A 25,681-nucleotide genomic window follows, 5' to 3' on the forward strand; every position below is an offset into this window, starting at 1 on the left:
GCAGGAAGTGTATGAAATCCTAACATGTAGTTCTGCTGAGGTCTGGCAAAACCTTGTTGAGTTTTGTGGATGGAAGAGGTGCCTTTCCTTCTGGATAAAGTGAAGGACAGTGGAGCTATTTAATGGAATAAGATAGCTGGAACAATAGGAACTGCTACCCAAAGCACAGGCCATACTCAAGACTGAGGTAGGAGTTGGGCCATGCAGGGAGTTTGAAAAAAACACTGTATAAAGGATCAATAGAATCACAGCTGTGAGTCTTGTGCGTATGGGAGGACAGAACCTCACAGAAATTGCAGCAGAAAATAGGACTTCTATAGCATGCCCCTGAGGACTTTTATAGCAGCCTGAGAAAAAAAGCTGCAACATGATGAAGAGAAAGAGGCTGGGAACTGTGAAAAGAAGTTGAATCCTCATTTTTGATTTCTACCGTGGTCAGAGAAGTAACACTTTATGTATAATCTTAGAGAATAAATGTTGCTGTACCAAGGAAACACATGACTGCAATAGCAATTTGTCTTCTGGATCAGGGAGGCGGAGGAGGAAATTGACAGTTATTTCCTTTCCCTGCAGGACCAGGCACCCAAGGAAGAAGCAGCCCAGGGAAGGACCTCCACGGCAGAGTGGCAGACGGTCACAGCCAGGACCGGAGCGGCTCGCAGCGAGCAGGTACAAGCTTCTCCAGTCCGACTGGAGAACAGGTACGAGGCCTTGGCGACTCTGCAGGAGATGGAAAGGGAGGAGGAAACCCTTGGGCAGGAAGAAATGCCACATTCTTCACATTCCAAACAGATCAAGAGATCTGAGAGGACCCAGAAGAGGAGGAGACGCGTGCTCGTCATAGGCGATTCCATCCTGAGAGGTATGGAAGGGCCCATTTGTCGCCAGGACCCTTCAGCACGAGAGGTCTACTGCCTGCCTGGAGCTAAGATTCAGGATGTGACGGAGGTAATCCAGGCCAGGATCAAGCCCACCGATTACTACCCCATGGTCCTTGTCCATGTGGGTACTAATGATGCGGCCAGGAGAACCCCCGATCACCTGATGGCGGACTACCAGGCTCTCGGCAGCGTGCTGAGGGAATTTGGTGCACAGGTGGTATTCTCTTCCATCCTACCAGTGAACGGACGTGGAAGACGGCATGAGAACTGCATCCGAGAGACCAACTGGCGGCTTCGGCAGTGGTGTCTCGAGGCAGGCTTCGGCTTCCTGGACAATGACCCACACATTACAACGAGGGACATGCTCAGCTGGGATGGGCTTCACCTGTCCCCCAAAGGTAAGCGTGTGTTTTCTTCCAGGTTGGCGGATCTCCTCCGGCGGGCTTTAAACTAGGCTCGTCGGGGGGAGGGGAAGATGAGGGTGGGGGAGGCTGTGGACCACCAAACCAGGTGGCACCCACAAGGACAGCCCAGCCTGAAGAAAGAGAGCTTTGGGAACGTGAAAGGCAGGGGGTGGACAGCAATACGGCACAGGTAAGGAACGGGAAGGTTAGGGACAAAAAGCCCTTTAGGACTTGGAGCGAGGGGGTAGCAAAAGCACCAGTCACAGGGCTCAAGTGCCTATATACTAATGCTAGGAGCATGGGGAACAAGCAGGATGAACTAGCGCTCCTGGTTGCACTAAACGACTACGACTTAGTGGGGCTGACGGAAACCTGGTGGGATCCATCCCACGACTGGGCGGTACATATTGAGGGCTATAGATTGTACAGAAAGGACAGAGTGGGGAAAAGGGGGGGAGGGGTTGCGCTCTATGTTAAGGAGCAATATACATCAACCCTCATCAAGACAGAATCAAAGGATGAGGAAGTAGAAGGACTGTGGGTTAGGCTACATGGGGGGCAAGGAGAAAAGGATTTGGTGGTAGGGGTCTGCTACAGACCCCCACATCAAGGGGAAGAAATAGATTTGGGGCTCCTGAGGCAACTCTCAGAGACCATAAAAGCTAAAGAGGCGGTGGTCATGGGGGACCTAAACTACCCGGACATCTGCTGGGAGACACAGACAGCAAAGTCCCACCGCTCACGCAGGTTTCTAACCTGTGTACAGGACCTCCACCTGACGCAGGAGGTACATGGTCCCACTAGGGGGAATGCCTTACTGGATCTGGTATTGGCAACGGGGGATGACATAGTAGGGGACCTACAGATCGGTAGCCATCTGGGGGACAGTGATCACCTAAAAGTACAATTCAACATAAGGCGTCGAGTGGGTAAGGTAACCAGTAGGGTGAACGTGCTGGACTTTAGGAAAGCTGATTTCAGCAAACTCAGGCGATTAGTGAAGGATGCACTGCAGAGTAGTAGTTTTGAAACGATGGGAGCCCAAGAAGGGTGGCTGTGCCTTAAGGAAGCTATCCTTCTCGCACAAAGCGAGATGATCCCCGTGCGAGGTAAAAGAGGGAAAGGGGCCAGGAGGCTTCCCTGGCTGACCAGAGAAATCCTGGGCAGACTAAGGGCCAAAAGGGGAGCACATAAAAAGTGGAAACAGGGAGAGATCACCAAAGAGGAATATACCTCTTCTGCTCGTGCTTGTAGGGAGGCAGTTAGACAGGCCAAAGCTACCATGGAGCTGAGGATGGCAACCCAAGTAAAAGACAATAAGAAATTGTTTTTTAGATATATAGGGAGTAAAAGGAAGGCCCAGGGAGGAATAGGACCCCTGCTAAATGGGCAGAAACAATTGGTGACGGACAGAGGGGACAAGGCTGAACTCCTCAACGAGTTCTTCGCCTCAGTGTTCCTAAGCGAGAGGCATGACAAGTCTCTCACTGGGAGTGTAGGGAGGCAGCAGCAAGGCACCAGACTTCCATGCGTGGACCCTGAGGTGGTGCAGGGTCACTTGGAGGAACTGGATGCCTTTAAGTCGGCAGGCCCGGATGAGCTCCATCCGAGGGTACTGAAGGCACTGGCCGACATCATTGCAGAGCCACTGGCGGGAATATTTGAACGCTCGTGGCGCACGGGTCAAGTCCCGGAGGACTGGAAAAGGGCCAATGTGGTTCCCATTTTCAAGAAGGGGAGGAAGGAGGACCCGGGTAACTATAGGCCAGTCAGTCTCACCTCCATCCTTGGCAAAATCTTTGAGAAAATCATCAAGGCTCACATCTGTGAGAGCCCGGCAGGACAAATTATGCTGAGGGGAAACCAGCACGGGTTCGTGGCAGGTAGATCGTGCCTGACCAATCTAGTCTCTTTTTATGACCAGGTCACAAAACGCCTCGACGCAGGAGGAGGGGTGGATGTCGTATACTTGGACTTCAGGAAGGCCTTTGACACGGTATCCCACCCCATACTGGTGAACAAGTTAAGGGGCTGTGACTTGGATGACTGCACAGTCCGGTGGGTGGAGAATTGGCTGGAGGGTCGCACCCAGAGAGTTGTGGTGGATGGGTCGGTTTCGACCTGGAAGAGTGTGGGCAGTGGGGTCCCGCAGGGCTCGGTGCTTGGACCGATACTCTTTAATGTCTTCATCAGCGACTTGGACGAGGGGGTGAAATGTACTCTGTCCAAGTTTGCAGATGACACTAAGCTATGGGGCGAAGTGGACACGCCGGAGGGCAGGGAACAGCTGCAAGCAGACCTGGACAGGTTAGACAAGTGGGCAGAAAACAACAGAATGCAGTTCAACAAGGAGAAATGCAAAGTGCTGCATCTAGGGAGGAAAAATGTCCAGCACACCTACAGCCTAGGAAATGACCTGCTGGGTGGCACGGAAGTGGAAAGGGATCTTGGAGTCCTAGTAGACTCCAAGATGAACATGAGTCGGCAGTGTGATGAAACCATCAGAAAAGCCAATGGCACTTTATCGTGCATCAGCAGATGCATGACAAATAAGTCCAAGGAGGTGATACTTCCCCTCTATCGGGCGCTGGTCAGACCGCAGCTGGAGTACTGCGTGCAATTCTGGGCGCCGCACTTCAAGAAAGATGCGGATAACCTGGAGAGGGTCCAGAGAAGGGCCACTCGTATGGTTAAGGGCCTGCAGGCCAAGCCCTATGAGGAGAGATTAGAGAAACTGGACCTTTTCAGCCTCCGCAAGAGAAGGTTGAGAGGCGACCTGGTGGCTGCCTATAAGTTCGTCAGGGGGGCACAGAAGGGAATTGGTGAGTATTTATTCACCAAGGCGCCCCCGGGGGTTACAAGAAATAATGGCCACAAGCTGGAGGAGAGCAGATTTAGATTAGATATTAGGAGGAACTTCTTCACAGTTCGAGTGGCCAAGCTCTGGAACGGGCTCCCAAGGGAGGTGGTGCTCTCCCCTACCCTGGGGGTCTTCAAGAGAAGGTTGGATGTGTATCTAGCTGGGGTAATGTAGGCCCAGCACTCTTTCCTGCTTATGCAGGGGGTCAGACTCGATGATCTATTGAGGTCCCTTCCGACCCTAGCATCTATGAATCTATGAATCTATAAGGCCTGAAGTTTGGCTCACCAGTCTGGTCAAAAGTGGCAACCATCTAATTACACCCTGGAATGATAAAGGCTCAGTACATATGGGTAGATACTAGTAATGAAAGAGCCCTTGATGTTCCTATTGACACTTAACGTGTTTTGAACAATCTTTTATTGTTAGATGAAGACTTCACCTTAATAGCACAGTAGAGATCTAAAACTGTGTATTTTAGCTTTAGGGTGCTCTTTTTTTTCCATCTGTGCTATCCCCAGTACTTTCAATATCCTGTAACATCGAGAGCTGAGAAAAACAGAGCAGTAACCCAAATGTAAATCATTTTAGAGCTGAACAGGATTCATCCTCCTTAATTCATTTTCATTGCATGCAAATGACTCATATTTAGCACAGTGGCTTGTCTTTCTTGTGACAACCAATTTTCTTTTTCTGAGTCAATTATTTCTCTTGAATAATAAATATGGACTAGGGGTTAATAGTTGTATTGGAACAGAGCACCTGAGACAATTGGTTCCCATGACAACCCAATGCGCTTATTAATATTTTTAACTTATTTTTCCCCTCCTTGCTGAATGAATGTATGAAATATGAGAGAAGCTTAAAATACCTTCCATATAATTTTCTGAAGCCAGAGCTCTCAAATGGGACATCACTGAGATCATAAATAATCAAACATTTCCATCACCTGAAGATGATTAGGAACTGGCAAACAAGTACTTCATGGAGTCTGTTTAGGGGATTTGCTTTGATACCACACCTACACTGGACTTTGAAAATGTTGGGGAGACAGATGAAGGATAAGATATCATATCTTTTGGAATGACATTCCTTGGCATTTTTATTTTGAGGATGCAGAAATAGTACTTTAAATGTTACTGGTGTCAGAGATACACTTAGGGAAAAACAAGATAAAGAAAGAAAGGAGTCTGGTAGTTGGAGTGATGGCCTAAGGTCTGGGATGCCAAATATCAGTTTAGAAGCTTTGTAACTGCCACCCCATATCTTAAGATCTTTAACCAGTCATTTAACTTTTGTGTTTAACTATCTCTTAGTAGTAGTAATTCTAGCAATGAGAGTAATATTATGAGTTCAGTCCACTAAATTATATAATTTAGTCCAGAGTGTGTGACTCCAGTCCAGTGGACTATATAATCCACTCCATGAACTCCACGTGCCCCTGGCGGCTGAGGAGGCACGGCGAGCTCCTGCAGGCAGTGATGGCACCATTGGCGGTGGGAGCATGGCAGCGGCAAATGGGGACCATAGCAGGCGGCCATGGTGCTGTTAGCAGCAGAAAGGTGGGGTGGTGAGCGCCGACCAGTGGTCAATGATAACTTGCAGACGCTGCTGGCAGTGTTGGCAGCAGCCATTGGTGATTGCGGACTGCCTGCAGACGTTGCCAGCGGTGTTGGTGGTGGGAGTGGCAAGTAGTGACCACCCGCAGGCACCACTGGTAGTGTTGGCAGTGCCTTTTCTCAGGGATGCACTGCCACACTCAGGAGATGCACATGTACCCATGTGCACCCCCTATGCATCGCAAATGATCCACTCCAGTGTGATTATCCTTTCTAGATAGTGCCTGGTGCACTGTATGCATTCCTCTTAAGCCTATAAACATTTCATGGTTTTATGTCTGCGCGTTTGCCCTCTTTCATTTAAAATAACACAATAATCCTGGAGTTGAAACTTCAGTAAATGATTACATTTTTCCTTACTGTCACGGAGTGGGAACCTACGAGCGGACGTGTACTCGCTAGCATCCCCCTGCCGTGCCAATTAGGCAATCCAGCACCCTCAACTCGCCCACCACGTCTTTGATCTTAGGTTCAGTATGGGAGGCTGCCTACTTGCACCTATGACACCGCGCTGGTATTACCTCCATTCCAAAATGGGGTACTTTCACCCCAGCCTTATGGGCAGTGCGTGCCTCCGACCTCCCCTTATAGCACGCCCCAAGCCTTGCCACTCTTCCTGGACGTTGTCTGGTCCTGCACCCTACTAGCGCCCCCTGGGCTGGCCTACAACCAGCGCCCCTTCTCTGGCGCCCCTGGGCCTAACCCACAACCAGCGCCCCTTCTCTGGCGCCCCGGGCCTAACCCACAGTCAGCACTCCTTTTCTGGCGCCCCTGGGCCTAACCCGCTCCTTCTCTGGCATCTCTGGGCTTAACTCGTAACCAGTGCCCCTTCTCTGGTGCCCCTGGGCCTAACCCACAACCAGCGCCCCTTCTCTGGTGCCCCTGGGCCTAACCCACAATCAGCGCCCCTTCTCTGGCGCCCCTCCCCCCGGGCTTGGCCCCCTTACCTGGATTAGCTCTCTATATCAACTGGGCTCAGGCGGCCTAAGCCCTACCTGGCCCCTTCTGAGTCCTGTCAATGGTGACCGTCCAATTGGGCTCAGGTGGCCTAAGCCTTACCTGGCCCCTGCTGATCCCTGCCAATGATGGTTGTCCAACTAAGTGTGTCCTGGTAGGCTTAGGCGGCTGGAGCCATACCTGGCCCCTTCAAAATCCTGTCAATGATGACCCTGACATAAAGTGTGTCCTGTAAGGCTCAGGTGGCCGGAGCCTTACCTGGCCCCTCTGGTTTCTAGGGCTCCCCTGCTGGTACTGAGACCCTCCAGACCACTCTTTAGCCTGCACCTGTCTTGGGTGCCTGTCAATGAAGCCTGCTGCCCGCCTTGGGGTGGCTTGATCTAGTACGTGGCCCACCTAGGGCCTCTGCCACACCTCCCGCGCCCATTGCCCCCCTGTGGGGCCTTTGCCGTGCCTCCCGCACCCATTGCCCCCCTGTGGGGCCTTTGCCGCGCCTCTCCGTTGCTGTTCAACATCTTCATTAACGATGTGGACATTGGAGTCAGGAGTGGACTGGCCAAGTTCACCGATGACACCAAACTTTGGGGCAAAGCATCCACGCCAGAAGATAGGCGGGTGATCCAGGCTGACCTGCACAAGCTCAGCAAATGGGCAGATGAGAACCTCATGGTGTTTAACACCGATAAATTCAAGGTTCTCCACCCTGGGAGGAAAAACCTGCAGCACCCTTATAGGCTCGGCAGTGCTACGTTGGATAGCACTACAGAAGAAAGAGACTTGGGGATCATCATTGACCACAAGATGAACATAAGCCTGCAATGCGATGCTGCAGCTAGTAAAGCGACCAAAACGTTGGCTTGCATCCATAGATGCTTCTCGAGCAAATCCCGGCACGTCATTCTCCCCTTGTACTCGGCCTTGGTGAGGCCGCAGCTGGAGTACTGCGTCCAGTTTTGGGCTCCACAATTCAAAAAGGATGTGGAGAAGCTTGAGAGAGTGCAGAGGAGAGCCACGCGCACGATCAGAGGTCAGGAAAACAGATCTTACGACGACAGGCTGAGAGCCACGGGACTCTTTAGCCTGGAAAAGCGCAGGCTCAGGGGTGACCTGATGGCCACCTATAAGTTTATCAGGGGTGACCACCAGGATCTGGGGGAACGTTTGTTCACCAGAGCGCCCCAAGGGATGACGAGGTCAAACGGTCACAAACTCCTGCAAGACCGTTTCAGGCTGGACATAAGGAAGAATTTCTTTACTGTCCGAGCCCCCAAGGTCTGGAACAGTCTGCCAGTGGAGGTGGTTCAAGCACCTACATTGAACACCTTCAAGAGTAAATTGGATGCTTATCTTGCTGGGATCCTATGACCCCAGCTGACTTCCTGCCTTTTGGGCAGGGGGCTGGACTCGATGATCTCCCTAAGTCCCTTCCAGCCCTGATGTCTATGAAATCTATGAAACCGCTGTGCCCCACTGGGCACCGGGAACCCCCAAGCTGCTGGGGAGCCCCTGTGAGGCCTCCTCTAACCCCTACAGCCTCACCCGGTCCTCCAGTATAACCATAAGTAAACCAAAGAGTCAGCCAGCCAGCTACAACATAACATAAACGCCAGGGTTATAATACAAACCTCCCCCCCCATAGTGCTGACTCTCACCCATGTGTCTGTCCGGGCTCTCTCTCTCTCTCCCCTCGCATCCTTGCAGCCGGTCAAACCGCCACCATTGACCCTGCTGCTCAGCTCTCCCACAGGGCTCCTGCTCCCGTGGCTGCCAGAGGTGAACTGCTCACAGGCTCCAGCCTGAGCTGTTATAAAGGGCCCGGCCCTGCCCCCTTCTGGTCACTTGACTGGCTGGTTGCCACAGCGACCTGCAGCTGCGCTGCTCTGCTGATTGACAACTCTCCTCTTATCCTTTAAGTCACAGGGCACCTCAGTGCCCCGTGACACTTACCAAATACTAATACAGGCATACGTCATTTTATTGTGCTTCGCTTTATTGTGCTTCGCAGATATTGCGTTTTTTACAAATTGAAGGTTTGTGGCAACCCTGCGTCGAGCAAGTCTATCGGTGCCATTTTTCCATCAGCGCCATTTTTCCAACAGCATTTGCTCACTTCGTGTCTCTGTGTCACATTTTGGTAATTCTTGCAATATTTCAAACTTTTTCATTATTATTATATTTGTTATGGTGATCTGTGATCTTTGATGTTACTATTGTAACCGCGCCCGTATAAGACGGCGAACTTAATCGATAAATGTTGTGTGTGTTCTGACTGCTCCACCGACCGGCTGTTCCTCCATCTCTCTCCCTCTCCTCGGGCCTCCCTATTCCCTGAGACACAACAATATTGAAATTAGGCCAATTAATAACCCTACAATAGCCTCTAAGTGTTCAAGTGAAAGGAAGAGTCGCACGTCTCTCACTTTAAATCAAAAGCTAGAAATGATTAAGCTTAGTGAGGAAGGCACGTCAAAAGCCGAGATAGGCCAAAAGCTAGGCCTCTTGTGCCAAACAGTTAGCCAAGTTTTGAATGCAAAGGAAAAGTTCTTGAAGGAAATTAAAAGTGCTACTCCAGTGAACACATGAATGATAAGAAAGCGAAACAGCCTTATTGCTGATATGGAGAAAGTTTTAGTGGTCTGGATAGAAGTTCAAACCAGCCACAACATTCCCTTAAACCAAAGCCTAATCCAAAGCAAGGCCCTAACTCTCTTCAATTCTATGAAGGCTGAGAGAGATGAGGAAGCTGCAGAAGAAAAGTTTGAAGCTAGCAGAGGTTGGTTCATGAGGTTTAAGGACAGAAGCCGTCTCCATAACATAAAAGTGCAAGGTGAAGCAGCAAGTGCTGATGTAGACGCTGCAGTAAGCTATCCAGAAGTTCTAGCTAAGATAATTGATGAAGGTGGCTACACTAAACAACAGATTTTCAATGTAGACAAAACAGCCTTATATCGGAAGAAGATGCCATCTAGGACTTTCATAGCTAGAGAGGAGAAGTCAATGCCTGGCTTCAAAGCTTCAAAGGACAGGCTGACTCTCTTGTTAGGGACTAATGCAGCTGGTGACTTTAAGTTGAAGCTAATGCTCATTTACCATTCCGAAAATCCTAGGGCCCTTAAGAATTATGCTAAATCTACTCTGTCTATGCTCTATAAATGGAACAACAAAGCCTGGCTGACAGCACATCTGTTTACAACATGGTTTACTGAATATTTTAAGCCCACTGATGAGACCTACTGCTCAGAAAAAAAGGTTCCTTTCAAAATATTCCTGCTCATTGACAATGCATCTGGTCAATGAGCTCTGATGGAGATGTACAACGAGATTAATGTTGTTTTCATGCCTGCTAACACAACATCCATTCTGCAGCCCATGGATCAAGGAGTAATTTCGACTTTCAAGTCTTATTATTTAAGAAATACATTTCATAAGGCTATAGCTGCCATAGACAGTGATTCCTCTGATGGATCTGGGCAAAGTAAATTGAAGACCTTCTGGAAAGGATTCACCATTCTAGATGCCATTAAGAACATTCGTGATTCATGGGAGGAGGTCAAAATATCAACATTAACAGGAGTTTGGAAGAAGTTGATTCCAGCCCTCATGGATGACTTTGAGGGGTTCAAAACTTCAGTGGAGGAAGTAACTGCAGATGTGGTGGAAATAGCAAGAGAACTAGAATTACAAGTGGAGCCTGAAGATGTGACTGAATTGCTGCAATCTCATGATAAAACTTTAACAGATGAGGAGTTGCTTCTTATGGATGAGCAAAGAAAGTGATTTCTTGAGATGGAATCTACTCCTGGTGAAGATGCTGTGAACATTTTTAAAATGACAACAAAGGATTTAGAATATTACATAAACTTAGTTGATGAAGCAGCGGCAGGGTTTGAGAGGATTGACTCCAATTTTGAAAGAAGTTCTACTGCGGGTAAAATGCTATCAAACAGCATCGCATGCTACAGAGAAATCTTTCGTGAAAGGAAGAGTCAATCGATGCGGCAAACTTCATTGTTGTCTTATTTTAAGAAATTGCCAGAGCCACCCCAGCCTTCAGCAACCACCACCCTGATCAGTCAGCAGCCATCAACATCGAGGCAAGACCCTCCATCAGCAAAAAGATTACAACCCGCAGAAGGCTCAGATGATGGTTAGCATTTTTTAACAATAAAGTATTTTTAATTAAGGTATGTACATTGTTTTTTTAGACATAATGCTATTGCACACTTAATAGACTACAGTATAGTGCTTTTATATGCACTGGGAAACCAAAAAATTGTTGTGACTCACTTTATTGCGATATTTGCTTTATTGCGGTGGTCTGGAACCGAACCCGCAATATCTCCGAGGTATGCCTGTACTCTCCAATTTGTTAAACATTTCTTATTTACATGAGAATGTCTCAGACCTGAGGAGTACAGAAGTTGAAATGTTACCATGTAAATAAGACACTAATATGTTTTGCAAGAAAGGTCTCCGCAGCATTTCCCTCTCCCTTTCTCCCATTAGGTAGCTGGTAAAATGTGCTTGTTCTATTTTATTTTAAAACATCATAGGAGAGAGTGCAGTAATTAAGTGCCACTGTCCTTAGTTTTGTGTGAATCCTGTTGCAAGAAAATCTACACACATAGTCACCTATTGCAGTATCAGCCATAGCTAAGATGAAAATATCTTGTTCTGTTCCCACTAGGGAAATGGGATTAGTGAACTGATTTAGACAAGATAAGTTCCCTGTTGTTTTGCCCACTTTTCACACAAACCTTTTTGAAGGTTGCAGACTGCTTGGTTAATTATCTTTTTAGTCACCCTCATTCCATTATTTAGCCACTCTCTCTCTTCTGGGTGGCAGCTGGGACTGGCAGTACTAATGAATTAATATTAGAGTTGAGACTGAGCCAAAACTGTGGCTCTAAATATCCCTGAGACTGGAAAAGCTCAGATCTGGAAGTAGATTTAGACTTTACTACTTATCTCTCCTTCTCTGCTTGCCTCCACTCCCATGTCAGTGGCTGGCACTGGTCCAAACTGTGCTTTCTTCCTGTTTGCAGGACCAGGGACATCGTTGCAGAGGGTGGACGATCTGCTACAGCACTATCAGATGCTATGAAAGGCTGCAGCTGCTTCAAGGAGCAATGTTAGGAAGGAAACACTCAAGGCAATTTCTGTGCCATCCATTCAAGGATCCTGGAAAAGTCAAACGTATATGGAGAGAAACATCTCCCCATGAAAAGACAGATGTAGGAATCTAGGAAGGTAGACTGCTCTCTTCCCTCTTCACCTTCTCTTCTAGGAAACTGGGAAAGTAGAGAACTCCTCCATCTTGCCCCAAGGTGCGGAGGTGGGAGGAGCACAGCAGAGAGCTCAGTGAAGTGCTGTTGATCCTAGACTTGAACACTGAATGCTGAACATTGCATTGGCTCCTGGCACACTGACAACAGCCTGTCTGCATCCAGTCATCACTGGCCCTTAGATCTGCTGCTGAAAAGAAAAAAGAACCGCCAGGGCCCATGCATCTCTCCAGCCTGAGACCTTTGCCCCACTAGCATCAGTTTTAAAAATTTGCTGCTCTGAGCCTGAACATTCGGTTGAGAGCCAGAGAATCCTGGCATGATATCATATACAGACATTGCCAAAGTGTGTAAATAGATAGCTTAAGTGCCTGCTAGAAGTAGGTGAGATGCATGATACTATTCTCTCCTGGGGTTTGATTCCTTTTAGTCTCCTCTGATCTCCCTCCAAAAGCAGATCAAGGTGCTGAAGATATAGCTTAGGCAAGAGACAAGGTGTATTTTCTGTATTCCCAGTATGGCTGTTTCATCCTATCTTCTGTCCCCTCCGTTTGTCTGTTTCAACCCACCCATTGTGTTGTGTCTGTCAAGCTCAATGTGAGTTCTCTGTGGAACAGACTTGTCTATTCAGCAACTAGCACTGTGGGATTTTTATTCAGCAACTAGCACTGTGGGATTTTTATTCTTGGCTGGGTTTCCTAGATACTATGGTAAAAAACTATCCTAGGATGAAGCCGCTGTCTGTTTTTCACCCTCAGCAGAAGGAAATGGGGAGTTCAGTACTCAAAAACAGTGTTTGTTAATTGGTCTCTTGGCCACCTGGGCTGTTAGTTTCTATCCTGCGTTACTTTTTGAAGAGTATTTCATCCTTTATTTTTCTGGCCAACCTAGTTTCACATAGGAAACCCCCAAGTCCTGGTATCTGTCTTTTCCATTTTTATAAAATTTCTGTATCAGCAGCCCTTCCTAGAGAGGCTGGGAGCAATGAATTAAGGGGATCATTACCCACAAAGGAGAGTGCAGGAGCAACAACAGTACCAGCAGGGATTTGGTAACTGGGTTATTGGATGCTCTCTGATGCTGGTCTCTATTTTGCTGTTATCACCCTTAAACATACTAACTATATTTATAATTGCTCATGTATTCACTCTGTGCCCAAGGAAGGGAACAGTGTGGTGGTAAGGTGGTTTAGGCATCTCACTGCTGTTCCAGAGACAAGATTTCAAGCTTTGGCTTTCAAGGCTCAGGACTGTCTCCATTTTACCCAGCAGGGAGGCAGTGTCTGGCCTGGGTCTCAAAGCAGACCAGATGTCACATCATTTCATTGGTTAGAGAATTGTGGGTGTGTTTACCTGTGATAGCTCAGTGTGTCACCTAAGCTTGGACAGATCTTTGAGTTTTCTAAAACTAATGCTTGATTTTAAATGTTAAATGAATTCCTATGTAGTAGCTCATCGTGTTTGCTTTCCACCTGCTACTTGATATATGATATGTGTCACAGGGATAGGAAGTTACACACTTTATACAAATTGACTATGATATGGAGAGCTGGAAAACAACAGTTATAAAGATGTGTGTGTGGTGGTTCATTCTCATGAAAATATTATAAAGAATTGGCTGTATTGCGCACATGGTACGTCACCACCAAGGAAAGTTCTGTGATGCATAGTGTTGGGTTCTGGATTATACACACAAACAAGAGATTGTTATCCAGGAAAGTTCTAGGATACGTTTGGGCCCTTTTATAGCAAATCCCCGGCAGTGGCAGAAGGCAGGCAGCAATAGCAAAGGGCCTTGCTGCACATGAATTCTGGGCAGCTCCTGGAGCTCTTAACTCCTGGATTGTCCGGACAGCAACACCTCTAGGGCAGGATTATCTCAATTTGCATGAACTAGCTCCTGTTCCGGTCAGGTGGGGCCACTCCCCACAGATGTGTCACTCAAGTTGAAGATATGACTGTACGCTAGCACAAAGCCGATCAACATTTGCATGGCTCACAGTGTAACAAGTAACAAGCCCAAAAATGCCAAATACAAGCTCTTCAAAATCACTATGAATCTGACAACACCAGATAAAACAGGAGGACATCTGAGTACAGACAGTCCTAGCCCCTCCCTCCGCCCCCCTGAAATACACAATATTCAAAAGATAGACCTTTATGTCTAAATCATAGGCACAAATAACATTGCAGTGCATGTGTGTATCTGCATATAGGATTTAAAGATTTGTTTTCCAGAACCAAAAAGTCTTGATGCTGCTAGCTTGCCCCTTGATGCTAAAGATACTGCTGCTAGCATGCCCCTAGAATTAACTGCAGCTAGAGAATTTTCTAGTATTTTCTAGTTAAGTAGTTAGCATCATTTTTAAAAGTCCTGCTCCTTCTCTTGCCTGCCATCTGTAATATCATACCACCTGTTCTCATTCATTGCTCATTTTGGCTCTGATCCTGCAAGCAGCTGTACATAGCCTAACCACCTGAGTCAAAGAGGCTCCACAGAGATTCAGGAATCTACTTGTGCTGAGCTCCTTGAAGGCTCAGGAACTTATTTTGTTATAACATAGCCACATACATAAATACATTTTTCAGCTTGCCTCTTCTCTCTAAACAATGGAACCAACAGCTAAGGGAGCAGTGCCTCTGTGGCTCTGTTTTCTCTCCCTGGCCTGTCTTTATGCTCCTGTCACTATCAAATCATTCTGACATTGCATGTCTTGGATATCAATGACGTATGACTGAGATAAGTTTATATAGAGAGAGAGAAGGTACACTGCCTAGTCAGGGACTATCTGGGATTGTGTGTTGGAATAGAACCTAGCAAAATACTATTCTTATCTAACTGGGCATGTTTGGTCACGTTTATGATTACTAGCTTGTATTATAATAAACTAGTGAGGGTCTTCAGCTGCCTGAAACTTGCAGTGTGGCCTCTTTAAACAAGCTTGTTGAAAACCAAGCTATTCTGCAAAGGTTATATGGGGAGTGTTTTACTCGTTTCAAATTATAGTGTGTGCATTGTTCCCTTTCTGCTTCACTGAGTCAGATGCAATTGTTGTTATTACTGCACACACAGAGCCCTGATTTATGGGCCTTTCGGTCATCTGACTTTTAGCTTTCCTTGTGTTATTACTAGTTTTCTACAATCTGATTGGATACCTTTGGAAATGGAGAAAATCTCAGTAATGTGCTGCATACAAAAAATAAGAAGTAATACAAAACAACAAGAGGAGTTTGGGGGGACTTCTGAGATAAATGTAAGCAATGGAACTTCAATAGTTTGCAGAATTAAAAGCAAGCTTTCTTATGCCAGATATTTACCTGCACTTCAGCCTATGAGCTATGAAAGACTTTAAATTAGGGTTAGGACAACTTCAGATCTGGACAGGGTATTCCTTCCCAGTTCTTACTGAACTGATGCTCTCAATCTTGTTATATAGCATAGTGCTGCTGAAAGCATTACCTTTTGAATGGAAAATAGCCTACATTTCTTGTTGTCATGGAAGAGTCAATGATATTTCTGTCTGCCATATTGTTATGGACATATTGAAATAATATGTATTTGTTTGCATTTGCATGCCTTCACCGAATATATGTTGTTACCAGCCCTTTGCTAGTATGTTTTCAATCTGTAGCTCTGTAAGGAATATGCCAAGGGTGGACAATTATTTCAGCTAGAGGGCTGCTTAACAAGTTTTGGTGAGCTGTATAGAGCTGCATGGGTAGCCCCACCCCTTGACAATTGCCCTGCCCACAATTTCCAAATTGGGACAAGAAGTCCCACCCCTTAACCCCTGACCTTTGCCACCAGAAGTCCCTCTCCTTGCCCCACAGAAATACTCCTTTTGGGAGGGGGAGGTTGCCATCTTAGAACCAAAAAACAAAACAAAACAAATCATACACTAGAAGTTAAACACCTACTATAACATATTTTAAATGTATTACAAAAAATATTTGTCCTGATCTGTGTGAGTATACTGAATATAGAAGGGATTGTACAATAACTGAAAAATTAAGTCTCACTCTTTTATATTAAGAGGGTATGGGGGAGGGGTTGGGGTGTGTATGGTGGGGTGTGTGTATATGGTAGTGTATGCGTGTGTGTGCATGGTGGGGTGTAGAAGTGTGTGGGAGAGGTTGTGAGGGGTGTGGCTGTGTGAGGGGGCATAGGGTGTGTTTATGTAGGGAGGTTGTGGGGACAGGGTGTGGGTGTGTGAGGTTTGTGGGGTGAGAGGGAGGGTGGAGGTACGATGACCCCCCACACGGTCTCCCCATGGTGTGCAGCCACCTCTGCCAGCAGCAGCAGTAGGTGGGGCCTCAGGGTACTGGTGTCCAGTGGGGCGTGGCTCTGGCCAGTGCTGTGTGGGGGGGTGGGGAACGAGGAGCACAGCCTGCCAGGCCGCCTCTTGTGAGGGCTCTGCATCGCATGCCTGCAGCTTCCACACTGGCACCAAGGGAAGCCCTGCACTGGACTCCTCAGGGAAGCAGTGGGTTGGGCTCCCTCCACTGCCACTGAGTTCAGGGACCTATGCAGCAGGAAGCAGAAAAGGCAGCAGGCTCCAGTGCAGGGCTTCCCTGGTGTGAGTGCGGGAGCTACAGGTGCACAGACCCTGCAATAGAGGCATCCAGACAGACTGTGCTTCTTGATCCCTGCATGCAGCAGTGGCCAGAGCTGTCCCCTGCTGGGTGCCAGCACCTGCACCAAGTGGCCATGAGCTACTCCACTTGCTGCCTCTGCAGGCAGCAGGTATGACGGAGGGTGTGAGGGAGGGTGTGGAGCATCCCCACATCCCCCCACCCTGCCCAGCCAAGCTCCATACTCCCACCCCATGTGCTCCATGCTTCCACCCCATGTGCTCCATGCTTCCATGCTGGACTCGATGATCTCCCGAGGTCCCTTCCAGCCCTAATGTCTATGAAATCTATGAAATCTATGGAATCTATTAAAACCCAGCTGCAACTCCACCAGCCTTGTCCCAGCCCTGGGCCCACCCCACCACTTCCCTACTTGTTGCTCCAAGTGAATTGGGTGTTGGGGATGCCAAGTAGGTTACCATGGGGCAGCTGCAGCAGAAGCCCCATGTGGAAACTGCTGCTGGTCAGGCCAGAACCTTCCACCCCAAAAGGGTAGGAGCAGTGCAATAGGGTCTGTTTGTGGGGGGACAGTGTATACATGGGCACTTCATTCCCCACCCTCATGGGTGGAAGGGCTGGGCAGAGCACAATTCATAGGAGGGTGCCTCATGTTGGCTTTGGATTTAGGACCCACACTTAAACCAACCATAATCTTTCCATTCAATAATAGGCACATTTATTGAGCCACAGGGATAACAGAAAAAAGAGCAATACAAGCAATCAAGCAATTCTATATATCTACCAAATCTTAGGGCTCCCATCAAGGTACATCTGGCCAGGATGCAGTCTTCACACTGAGGCTCTCTCTCAGGTGCCATATGTCAGCAGCCTGGATGTGGAATGCTGAGGCCCACACCCCCCGCAGTGGGGTGCATGAGACAGGCTTCTGGTGTGCCTCGGGGTGGATGTGGTGGGCTGTCCATGGAGACCTAGGGGACCCTTCTGCAGGACAGAGACAGGGACCCCTCTTAGGGATCAGGAGGAGCAATGGGGAGAAGAAGGGACCCAGGTGAAAGATCCTTTGTTATTCTCAAGTCTCCACTTTTGTATTCTCCTTCCCTCCTGATGACCCTTTATCCGTGGCTATCACTGGTTGGTCTCTCTGTGTAGTTGTCAGGCATCCATGTAGCTCACCACATATACACATACTAATTTGATCTTTCTGGGCCTTCTCCTACTTTGGTCTGTTCCCCGAAAACCAGGACATAGACCCTTGCTCTGGGGCCTTGTTAGCTGGTGGCACTTTATCTCATGTTATGAAACAGTATGGTGTATGCCCCCCTCTTTCCCAAGCTGTGTGTCCTTGTTAGCCTTGTTGTGTTAGACAGGCTGTCTTATTCGAAGGCTGTGTGAAACTCTGTGTGTAAGATCCAAGCTTTTAAAAATCAATTATCCCCTGCTGCCCATCTTGAACCATATTAATCCATATGTATATGTGCCTATAAGCCAATTCCACAAAACAAACCTTAAAATACCATTTGTAAGCTAACACTGCGGGCCAGATGACGTGCCTGGCAGACCAAATCCAACCTGAGGGCCATATTTTGCCCATTCCTGAAATATATTAATAGGCATAACATTTCTGTCCCCACACAATGGCCTAACCAAAGTATTGATGAAATATAAGTATTTTTGCCGATCGTAAAAGTCACCCCTGGGGTACTTTTCATTCAAATTAATCAGTTAAAAAATATTTTGCCATTCACTTATATGTGTATAAGTAACTTATGTGATAGCAATAGTAAGTGATAATATTTTATAGCTCTTCAGGTACCTTTCTCAAGACCTCAGTCAAGGTCTTCACCACACAATTGACTATCTTCAGTGTTTTGAGCAGATTGGAATCACCTGGGAATCTATTTTAGATCTTGCAATATTTTACTAGTGGAAAATAGTGATTCTATTAATTTCTGAAACTTAATAAAAACTTTGATAAAAACTTCATTAAGGAAAGATTTCAACAAATTTCAGTGGCTTCTGGGTCAAGCCCAAAATAGGCAGTGAAAACTGCTGGTACAAGTATCACTTAAAATACTTCTGTTGATCTACAAGAGTCTTTAAAGCATAATCTATTGAATATGTTGTAATTCCCCCTCACTCTCCCTCTTAATGATGATACTTAGTTTCAAATGGTTAAACCAGTAGCTTGCATGGAGATAGGGAAAAAAAGTAAGTTTGGTTATTTCAGAATAAATTTCTGTCTCTCTTTCTTGGCACATAAAATGGAGACCAGGGAGTAGTATTTTTCTTAGCCATTCCTAGTCTCCGAAACAATAATCCATTAGCAATGTATCTCACCATGAATGGATTGCAAAACTGCCTGTTTCATGAATTATAGCAGTCTTTCCAGAAGTAAGAAGTAAAGTTGCTGCAATTTTCCATGTCTTTAATTTTACTGTCACAAAGGTATATAAGCGCTATGTCCTGGAACTGATGGATTTCAAGTAGAAAAATTAGATTTCATATATTAATAGGTAAAAACAAGGCCTTTGGTAGTATAATTTTAATCTAATTATTAGCTCAAGGAAAAGGTTTGGTGAATTAGGATTTACAATACAATAGATCATCCTGTTAACAGCCTACACACCGTCTAGATTGCATTATCAATAGAATTGCTTTTCTTTTGGAAATTAGATTTATATAGAAACATTTTCCCTTAGAGTCAAAGAGAGAATGAGGGAGAGGGAGAAGAGGGGAGAGGAGGAAAGCTATTTTTAACTATAACATCGTAGACATTCCACCCAAGGGACTGTCTGCTTCATGTGTTTTCATCTTTGTTTGCTGTTGTTATTATAATGAATAAGTGATCTTAATTAGTGCTTTATGGAAAGGGCTATGTTGCTGGAACTCTTTTAAAAAAGGGATAAAAACACCTTTTAATGGCTGATAGGCAAAAGTGGAAAATCATTCTGGAATAACAAGCAAGCAAGAAACCTTCCCTAACCTTCCCCCCTCCCCCCCACTGTATTATTACTGAAGCAAATTTTGTGAGGCCTCTCCAGGAACTTTATAACACGTGTCTAAGCACAGTCTGTTTTGTACATGACCCTCAGGAAGGGCACTTAGAGTAAAGAGGAAAGGGGTCGTCATCTTTCAGTTTCAAAGGATAAATGCACTACTTTGATGAAATGTCTTGGGCCAAATTCTGTGACATCCATATTAATCCATTCACTGTGGTGAAATTGCCTATGTGTAACTGAGAGCATAACTTGAAGTAGTGATGCCACAGAAGAAATTGGGCTTGTGAATAAGACAGAACATCTAGGTTCAGTTCCTGCCTCTGTTACTTCTTGTATGACTTTCAGGAAAAAAAAAACAAATTTAGCTTGATTCAATAACCCCTCAAGTTAACTTATGTCCTTCTGCTGTCTTTCGTGGGACCTACATCAAATCATTAATCCCTATGGGCATTTTTACATATGCTCCAGGGATGGAGGGTGGGAGCTACTTTAATTAGAGTCAGAGCTGCTCTAATTAAACCACACAGATTATCTCATGTATCACTGTTCCCATGCTTCAGAATGGTGGCACACTAAAGCACACTAATTAGCATGCTGTAGCAGACTTGCCTAATCTAGTCTGCTCTGACACGGTATGTCAGAGCCACCTTCTGTGCTTCAGTTCCACATCTGTAAAATGGATATAATATTACTTCCTTTCTCTGAAGCTTGACCTATCATCTGTTTAGATTTTAAATTAATTGGTTCAGATACTATGTCTTGTTATATCATTGAGTAGAATTCAGCATGATGGAACTTTGGCGGGGGGGTTCTAGAATGCCTGTAAAATTAGTGCTAACAATTATTACAGTACAGTACTTAAGCAGTAAACATGGTAGGCACTATAGAGATGGGTATGTGCACATGATTGTTCAAAGACAATACCATATTTACCATATTTACTTGAATCTAAGATGACCCTGAATTTAAGATGACCCCCAATAATTAGATTCTAGGACTGGAAGAGGGCCAGCGTGGTCCCCATCTTCAAAAGAGCCAGGAAGGAGGACCTGGGAAACTATAGGCCGGTTAGTCTTACCTTGATCCTAGGCAAGCTGTTTGAGAAAATTATGCTGGCACACATCCAGGAGGGGCCAGCAGGGGGCTGCATGCTTAGGGGAAACCAACATGGGTTCATCAGTGGCAGGTCCTGTCAGACCAACCTGGTGGCCTTTTACGATCAGATCACCAGATCATTAGATGCAGGGGTAGCAGTGGATATAGTCTTCCTGGACTTCTAGAAGGCTTTTGACACTGTCTCTCATCCCGTTCTCATTAAGAAACTGGGGGGCTTTGGTGTAGACACCCACACAGTCAAATGGGTAGCCAACTGGCTGGAGGGCCACACCCAGAGGGTGGTAGTGGATGGGTCCTTCTCAACCTGGAAGACGTGGGCAGTGGGGTCCCCCAGGGCTCGGTCCTCAGGCCCACACTGTTCAACATCTTCATCAGTGATTTGGGCAAGGGGGTAAAAAGCAACCTGTTCAAATTTGCTGATGACACTAAGATGTGGGGGGATGTGGGCACACTGGAAGGATGCAACAGGCTACAATCAGACCTAGAAAGGTTACAAGGGTGGGTGGACGAGAATAGGATGGGTTTCAACACAGACGAGTGCAAAGTGATGCACCTCGGGAGGAACAACCGGCACCATACCTACAGGTTGGGGAACTCCCCTCTTATCAGCACGGAGGCGGAAAGGGATCTGGGGGTCATCATTGACTCCAAGATGAACATGGGCCGGCAGTGTGGGGAGGCAGTAAGGAAGGCCAACCGCACCTTGTTATGCATCCACAGATGCATCTTGAGCAGGTCCAAGGAGGTGATCCTCCCGCTCTATGCGACACTGGTCAGGCCGCAGCTGGAGTATTACGTCCAGTTCTGGGCGCCGCACTTCAAGAGGGATGTCGACAGCATGGAGAGGGTCCAGAGGAGAGCCACTCATCTGATCAGGGGACAACAGGGCAGGCCCTATGAGGAGAGGCTACGGGACCTGAGCCTGTTCAGCCTCCAAAAGAGAAGGCTGAGGGAGGATCTTGTGGGCTGTTATAAACTAGTCAGGGGGGATCAGCAGGCATTGTGGGGAGTCACTCTTCCCCCAAGCACCGCCAGGAGTGACCAGGAATAACGGTCACACACTGGCAGAGGGTAGGTTTAGGCTAGATATCAGGAGGCGCTACTTCACGGTCAGGGCGGCTAGGGTCTGGAACCAGTTTCCAAAAGAAGCAGTGCAGGCTCCTACCCTGGGGGTATTTAAGAGGAGGTTAGATGCACATCTTGCTGGGGTCGTTTGACCCCAGTATTCTTTCCTGCCATGGCAGGGGGTAGGACTAGATGATCTGCTCAGGTCCCTTCCGACCCTAGAAACTATGAAACTGTATGTGGAAATGTTATAAACTTGTTATAATTTTCCAGGCATATATCTAAGTACTGGGTGGTTGTTTTGAATTAGTCCCCCACCACTGCTACAGCAGGAAAAGTAGTGGCTAGGAGAGGTCAGGCAGCCCGCTTTACCTCTGCCCCCCCAAAAAATATTGCAGCCTTCTTGTCCCCCAACCACCTGTACCCATTACCCATAGCTCCCCACAGCCTCTGCCCCTTCTTCCCACACCCTTTGTGTCTTCTTCTCCTCCCCTACCCCCTTTACTATCAAAACCTGCTTGGGCTCTGTTCCCTCCCCAGCGTACAGCATATGGAACTCAGCTCTTGCTGGGTCAGGTAGCAGCAGCAGCACTGCTGATTGGCTGGGCAGGGGACAGAGTTTCTGTCTGCTCTGTGCCCAGAAGGGAATCCAGTCTGAATCACAGCCAAGGTGCACTTGATAGTAGGTGGGGAATGGGAGTTGGGAGGTGGGGCAGAAACTTCAGAGGGCAAGTGACCTTTTCCCCCCACCCCATGGTGATTGTGGGGGGGTGTTTTAGATTACAGAAAATATGGTATTTTATATGCAGATTCCCGTGTGTATGGAAACGCCTCGTTTTACACATGCAACTATAACACGGAAGCATATAAATCTAAAGAAGGCTATTATAGACCCATCACTGAACATTGAGCCTGCTGTGTTATTTATTCTTTCATAGTAGGTTTTAAAAATATATATATCAGGACCATATTCTGTACACACTTTTAAAAGGTATTTTTTTTTCTGCTTATCATAGTGGAGTCTTCCTGTGGGATTTTGGGGTGCTACAGAAGTACAGCTATTAAATAAAAACAATAAAGACAAAGTAGAGGCTGTGTACTGGAGCAGTAAACACCAAGATTCAGCATGCTTCCATGCACAGTAAAAGAAGATGCTAAGTATTCTGAGTTTTAAAAACAAAAACAAAAATCTTTTCTGCTTCAGCCCATGCTGTTGAACATGTGATTGATTCCTTTACTATATATTTCTTTTTGACAATCTGCTAACTGATACTCTGTGCAGGAATAAATGAAATATTTATCTGACAGCAAACAACTGAAATGAAAATCCCTTCATGAATTCCCTTGGAAGACTTCCAAAATCATACAGTGCATATTTTGTTGTACGTTTGTTTTTTACTCTCCTTAGCACATGTCACATGTCAGCTCCTGGAGAGAAATCTTTTGGGGTATCGTCAAATAAGTGACTTTCTTTTTAAATGTTTGCAGTGCACTAAAGAGAGCTCATTTACCAAACCTGATTGTGACTCTTCCTGAAACAGATGACATGAAGGCAAAAAATGATGAAGATGAGAATGACAGAAACAGCTCTTGAAAAGGAAGGATGCACAACTAATACATATCCATAAAACAAATTCCAGTTTTGATTTGATGAAAACATGCTTAAGGAATCATACAGTATTTATAAACAGCATCTTTAAACTTTAAGAAATCAAAGGATAAATGTTGAATACAAAAGCCACATAGGATTATGTAGAGTGACTTTACTTTGCTTCCTAGTTCACTGGTTATGTCCACATAGAATGAAACTGGCCAGGACACTAAACACTGTTGTGGTATTAATATAATCATGCTGATGTCTGTAATGAGAAAAGTCATTAGCTGCAGAGTGAAGAAGCAATGACTAATAAGTTCTAACTTCCTTGTACACTCTGTAATCTTTCCTAAATTATATTATAATGCCGCATCCAATTCATGTTTCTCTTTTCACATTTTTAAATAGAGCAGGCAGTGACACATTGTTCTCTTTTCCAATGAAACAATTTAGTGACCTCTTTTAATTTGGATTATAAAATAAATGTCCAGTTCTTTAGGAAAGGGTTAGTCTTAGCTGCCCATATGTTTTCTTCTGACAAACCTGGGCAAACTTCCATGCTCTTTCGGCTTGCTTTATGTACCTTTTCTCATATAAGTGTAATTTCTCAACACAATCAGGAATTCCATACTGAAGAGCTGTAGTTTTCTTCTTGCCTTCAGTTTGTTCTGTAGCTCCAACATGATTTTAGTGTCATCCTGTTATTTTGCCTATTCTTTCATGGCCTAATAAAACTACTCTCCTCGTTCAATACTCTAAAACAGGTGCTCTTCCATTTATTAGGCATCTAAATGTAGGGTTCCAGCTCCAGTGCGAGACATGGGGGTAAAAGCCCACTGCGCTCCTGTGAGCCCAGGGACCCCCAGGAGAGACCCCAGGACTCCTGATGAGCTCTGGCCTTCCCGCGGGTAAGCAGGGGCCCAGTGGTGGGAAGGACATAGCCAGCTGGCAGGTGGCTGAGTGTAGCCGAGGAGGGTCACGCTCCCCCAGCTCCTACTTGGCCAAGCCCCCCAGGCACTTACCTGTCCCCTCCTTCGGTGGGGGGGAGGGACCCCCTTAGCCCCCAGGATGCCATTCTCCCACTGTACTCAGCCTTGGTGAGGCCACAGCTGGAGTACTGCATCCAGTTTTGGGTTCCACAATTCAAAATGGATGTGGAGATTGAAAGAGCCACGTACATGATCAGAGGTCAGGAAAACAGACCTTATGATGAAAGGCTGAGAGCCATGGGACTCTTCAACCTGGAAAAACGCAGGCTCAGTGGTGCTCTGGTGGCCACCTATAAGTTTATCAGGGTGCTTACCAGGATCTGGGGAAACATATGTTCACCAGAGCACCCCAAGGGATGACAAGATCGAACGGTCACAAACTCCTCCATGACCATTTCCTGCTGGATGTAAGGAAGAACTTCTTTACTGTCCGAGCTCCCAAGGTTTGGAATAGACTGCTGCCAGAGGTGGTTCAAGCACCTATTTTGAACACCTTCAAGAGACATTTGGATGTTTATCTTGCTGGGATCCTATGACCCCTGCTGACTTCCTGCCCCTGGGTCAGGGGGCTGGACTCCATCTTCTGGGGTCCCTTCCAGCCCAAAGATCTATAAAATCTATGAAATGGCATTTCAGCAATTTTAGTTGCCTAGGTCTTTAAGTACAATTTCATTTCATCATGTCTATATCCCTGAAAAAAAACATTAATATGATTAATTTTATATTGTCAGTTTAGTCTTAAGTGCCTAAATTGACAAAGGGATCAAGGAAAAGGACGAGTCAGTAGCAGGGTTGTCAACTGTCTGTACATTTATGGGCTGTCCATAGATAAGATAAAAAACATGTCCATAAAGTCCACTTGAGTCATCTGTAAAAACACCAAGCAGTTGGAGTTTTATCAAGCTGTGTAGATGGAAAGAGATAAGGAGCAGACAGAACAGAGCAGGACCACCTCATGTCTAAATAGAAAAACTGTACCCTGCAAGGACATTCTCTCAGGGCTTTGTAGACCACTCCCCTGCCCTGAGCCATGTGCTCCTGCTGCCTTCTGTCAGCCACCTATAATACTGCTGGTTCATAGATAGGCTTCTTTGAGAATCTGTGCCAGAGTAGACATTTACATTTATGAGTTACAGTTACATTATGTAAACATATATTATTAAAAATGCATGTTAGTTAAAAAGTTTTATTGTCAATAAAAAGTGCAGATTATCTGTCAGTGAAACGAAAAAGTCTGGGGTTGGTAATCCTGGTCAGTAGTTTAGTGGGTATGACACTTGCCCAGGAACTGGGAGATCTGGGTACTAGATCTGCTAGAGT

General features: G+C 46.3%; 1 long non-coding RNA gene across 2 annotated transcripts; it reads left to right on the forward strand.

Annotated features, from left to right (window-relative positions):
- Positions 1–529: 529 nt before the first annotated feature.
- On the forward strand, positions 530–12,292 carry LOC149872109 (uncharacterized). 2 transcript variants are annotated; one of them, XR_016440585.1, is made up of 4 exons: positions 530–701; positions 793–948; positions 1,121–1,279; positions 11,767–12,292. It is a non-coding gene; the product is annotated as an uncharacterized LOC149872109 (long non-coding RNA). The 2 variants fall into 2 exon arrangements; XR_016440584.1 differs by lacking the exon at positions 11,767–12,292 and adding an exon at positions 3,210–3,300.
- Positions 12,293–25,681: the final 13,389 nt, after the last annotated feature.

This window comes from Crocodylus siamensis, chromosome 2 (genome assembly GCF_052110815.1).
Source record: "Crocodylus siamensis isolate JL-2025a chromosome 2, ASM5211081v1, whole genome shotgun sequence".
Classification (NCBI taxonomy): domain Eukaryota; kingdom Metazoa; phylum Chordata; order Crocodylia; family Crocodylidae; genus Crocodylus; species Crocodylus siamensis.